We start from the raw sequence: 4,753 nt of genomic DNA, 5'->3' as shown, positions 1-4,753 counted from the left end.
AATAGTGAAGCTTCCAGGATCTTTTAGCTTTGGAGTCAACTTCTATTGCAGCACAACACTGCATTCCTCTGTGAGAGCAAAAGTTTCTAAATCATCTAACTTCATTTTTCGAGAGAGAAAACCTTTCATAAACTTTGCATAACTAGGAATCTGCTCAAGAGCCTCAGCGAAAGGTATATTGATATGAAGTTTCCTGAACACCTTCAGAAACTTCTCGAATTGCTTATCCAGCTTTTTCTTTTGTAGCCGCTTAGGATAAGGCGGTAGAGGATAGATCTGTTTCTCCCTGTATTACCCTCAGGAGGAGTGTGCTCAACAGTAGTCTTTCTTGGTTTTACTTCTTCTTCCCGCTGCTCCACTTCTTCTTCAGCCCCAGCTTCTTCATTCGCAACTTGTGTTTGTTCAGGATTCACAACCTTCCCAGACCTCAAAGTGATTGCCTTCACCTGCTCCTTAGCTTCCCTCTTACCTGGTACTTCAGTGTCACTAGGTAGTGTACCAGGTTGGCGATTTAGCAAGGCATGGCAATTTGTCCAATTTGATTTTCCAAGGTCTTGATAAAAACAGCTTGGCTTTTGCACTTAAGCTTCAACTCCTCTAATTCAGATTTTTTATTAACTTGTTGCAGCAGAAGTTGCTGTCTTGGTGCATATTACGGTTGCTGAAAACCAGGGGGCATTGCTCCAGCTGAAATTAGGATGATTGCGGTTGTTAGGATGATAGGTGGATGGCACAGATTGCTGCGATCTCTGAAATTTTCTCACGATCTGAGCTGACTCACTAGAAATAGCACACTGATCAGCATCATGGGCACCAGCACAAAGCTCACATACACTAGAGATTTGATTAACTCCATAATTAGCAAAAGTGTCCACCTTCATCGTCAAAGCCTTAAGTTGGGCAGCTATAGCAGTTGTTGCATCCAACTCCAGAATTCCTGCTACTTTACCCCGAGTCAGTCTCTGGGAAGGATTTTGGTATTCATCAGCAGCCATCAGTTCAATCAATTCATAAGCTTCATTGTAGCTCTTAGCCCACCAGGCTCCTCCTAATGCTGCATCGAGAATGGCTCTAGAAGTAGCACCCAATCCATTATAAAAACAATTTATAATCATCCAATCAGGCATGCCATGATGTGGATACTTCCTTATCATCTTCTTATATTGGTCCCAAGCCTCACACAGAGATTCTCCAGTTTGCTGAGCAAACTGAGTAAGAGCATTCCTGATTGCAGCAGTCTTCGCCACAAGGAAGAATTTAGTGAGAAATTTTTGAGCAAGATCCTCCCATGTGGTGATAGACCCTAGTGGAAGAGAATATAACCAGCACTTTGCTTTATCCCTCAGAGAGAATGGAAAGAGTCGCAGTTTGATAGCATCTTCAGTCACACCATTGAATTTGAAAGTGTCACAAATCTCGATAAAATCCCTGATGTGCATGTTGGGGTCTTCTGTAGGAGAACCCCCAAACTGAGCTGAGTTCTGTATCATCTGAATCGTGCTTGACTTGATCTCAAAAGCGTTAGCCGAGATGGCTGGTCTGATTATGCTTGACTGAATATCATTGATCTTAGGCTGAGAATAGTCCATCAAAGCCTTAGGAATTTCTGCTTGATCTCCCATCACTACTAAAACTAGTTCCTCAACTTTCATTTCTTCTTCAACCTTCTCTTCATCCTCAACAACTTCCCCTCGAACCACTACAACTTCTTCCTCAGCTTTATCCAGACGAGACTGAGAACGCGTATGCATACACGCTAGCTAGAGTACCTGAAATAAGGCAAGGAAACAGATAAGTAACAATGTCCGAGTCAATGAACTTTAATGACCACAGATGAAAAACAAATAAACAAAATATTAACACGGAGTCCCCGACAGCGGCGCCAAAAACTTGTTAGTCGCTAAACACACGCTAAAATTCATGCAAGTATATGCGTTCACAAATAGTATAAGATATAAATCAAATTCGTTCCCACAGAGACTGGTTTAGGTTAACTTTGTAATTTATGCACTTATGCAACAATGATATGGTTATTATCCAATGCTAAGATGATTAACAGATTGAGATTGTTATAAGTAAGAATTAAACTAACAAATATAACTAGGAGAATAAGAATGGTTGAATTAATATATATGACAAACATGGGATTCTAACTTCATTAAATACTTCATTCAGTAGCCTTTTTGTTCTTAATCTTAGCATGTAATGGTGATGACACTAATCAGATAACACGAAACTGATAAACGCCAACTTTCGTTGCACGAATACCATACTACCAGACATCCACAAAAGAGATAGATAGAAGTTGAATAGACACCAATTATATTGAGACCCTATATGTCTATAAAATTTGACAACATAACGGTTTAATGTACAAGTTATCTATCATGATTACATAGGGCAAGTAAGATGGTTAAAATTACCTACAAATCATGCATAACAAATAACACATGAACCTATGCTAGCATGGCAAGTTTTAAACCCTTAAATTCACTTTCACTTCATTAAGAATTAACACACTATCTTATAAGTTCACGACGTTCATAAGACGAAAATGCACAACCAATACTAGGATATCATACAATCACCACACACTAAGGCATTGAAACAAATCAACTAAAGAAATCCATAAATAAATACGCTAGAAACCCACGATAACGATTAGCCCATAATCAGACTCATCATCAATGTGGGTTCCAATGAAAGCATGGTATAATAAACGTAGTCTTTATAAATGAGTAAAAACAAATTACAAAACAAGAGTATAGGTTCAAGAATAAGAAAACTAGCATCCAACGTTACAACTTAAACAAACAATCACAAGTTAAAACTTAGATCTTCTTCGCCTTGGTTGAATTATGCTAAAACGGTCTTCTTACGCCTTCTCCTTGCGCTCTGGTATGTCTCGTTATAAAAAACGAACTTACTTATGTATATATAGCAGCCCCATGCAGAGTAGAAGTCTTCTGGATCAAAAGCCCAATAGAATCAGGATTTTTGTTCTCGACCTGGCGCGGCTGCGCGCTTGACAGGCGCGGGCGCGCTGAGTTTCTGGACTTTGGGCGCGACCGCGCGCTATCACACCGCGGGCGCGCTGACTCCCTGGATCAACTTCTGACTTCTTCATTTTCCTTGCTGATTTGAGCCGGCTTTCCATGAGCTTTTATTCCAACAACACCTTAACACCAAATTAGCACCAAAGCAATGCTAACTCACCTGATTACCTAGATAATGCCTGAAAATACAAAAACACTAGAAAACACATTAAAACACCAACAACTTACGTACAAATACACCAATTCAAAGCTTTACTGAGTGTAATAAAGTGTCATAAATGCCACTCAACGGAGGTTAGGACAAGTTCAGTGAAGTATAAGACTTCCTATAAAAGTAAGTTCAATAGAATACAGGACGTTTAGCAAGAACTAGTACAGAATGTCGACTAGGATGAGTACAGAATGTTCACTGAAACAGCCGTAGGAAAGCCATGAGGAACTCACAGGCAACCATGAGATTAATTCCATGGAAAACCAAGAGCAACAAGGGCATGACAGGGTATGTGGAAGACTTTAACTTTGAGTGGGAGATTCAAAAAAATAAAAACATTTAGAGCTCGGAGCAGGAGGACCTGCTCCAGGCCGACCAGCCCACATGCAGGGGCATGTGGCTGAGCAGGACCTTCTGCAGCAGAAGGTTTTTCTCGACCCCAGTGACCCCCCTCCAAAATTTTTAAAATTTTTGAAAAAAATGGAAAAATTAGAAAAATTTTGAAAATTTTTAAATTTTCAGGATTTTAAGATTAAGCCCAGATTAGGGCTGATTAGTGAATATTAAGCGTAATTAATCCGAATTAGGGGGATTTAGTGATTTGTATGATGAAATTAGCCAAGATTAGGGTCGTTTAACCCATTCACTCTTATAATTAGTGTGAATTAGGAATGATTAGTGTCATATGCATACTGGTTAGTCTTGATTAGCCCCGATTAGGGAAGATTAGCCTCAATTAAGGCCAATTAGTGCATTCTAGCTTAAAATTAGGCTCTTTTAAGCCTATTTAGCAGCTTGTACATGGAAATAAGCCCCGGTTAGGGCCGATTAGCCTCGATTAGGGCCAGTTAGCAGCTTTCACCCTATAATTAACCTTGACGAAGGGTAAGGGGTGATGAACGCTCATTTTTTAGTACCGGATATGGCCACTTAGTTCAAATACTATTCAAATAGCCTGTGCAAAGACCTTAAGTGTGTATGCTCACACTAGAAATTCATTGTAAATGTGTAGCTCGCTCCTCACTTTACAATAAAATGACGATAGCCATGAAGGGCTGATAGCCATGAAGAGCCGACACCCATGAAGGGCCGACACCTATGAAGGGCCGATACCCGAGAAGGGCCGAAAGTCCCCTGGGTCGCGCATAAACCATTATAACTTCCACAAAAACTCGATCAGTATTCACGAAAGTTGGGGGCAAATGATATGGATAGAAAATACATCTTAAAGAAAAATTAAATGTTGCATTAATTATACTTGGGCTTTTTGTCTGAAATCCAGTACAGACCTGTCTGGTCCGAGCTTATAGCAGACTCAAGACGACCCATTTAGACAAGGCCTACCAGCTGAGGTCATCAAGGTCCACGAACACAAGCTGTTCACGGACTAGGCCCAGTACGGCTGGAAAACAGAGATATGTATTCTAAACAAACTCAAAGTCCTACATAGAAGGTTCTGGAGTTCCTTCCCTTATAGGACTCCTAG

General features: G+C 40.2%; 1 non-coding gene across 1 annotated transcript; it reads left to right on the top strand.

The window, feature by feature from the left end:
• The first annotated feature begins 1,125 nt into the window (after positions 1 to 1,125).
• LOC141723177 (small nucleolar RNA R71) lies at positions 1,126 to 1,232 on the top strand. The gene has a single exon (XR_012576165.1). It is a non-coding gene; the product is annotated as a small nucleolar RNA R71 (small nucleolar RNA).
• The last annotated feature ends 3,521 nt before the right edge of the window (positions 1,233 to 4,753 follow it).

The sequence above is a fragment of the Apium graveolens genome, chromosome 4 (genome assembly GCF_009905375.1).
Source record: "Apium graveolens cultivar Ventura chromosome 4, ASM990537v1, whole genome shotgun sequence".
NCBI classification, from domain to species: Eukaryota; Viridiplantae; Streptophyta; class Magnoliopsida; order Apiales; family Apiaceae; genus Apium; species Apium graveolens.
The sequence above is the reverse complement of the archived record's forward strand: the minus strand, read 5'-3'. Positions and strand labels throughout refer to the sequence as shown.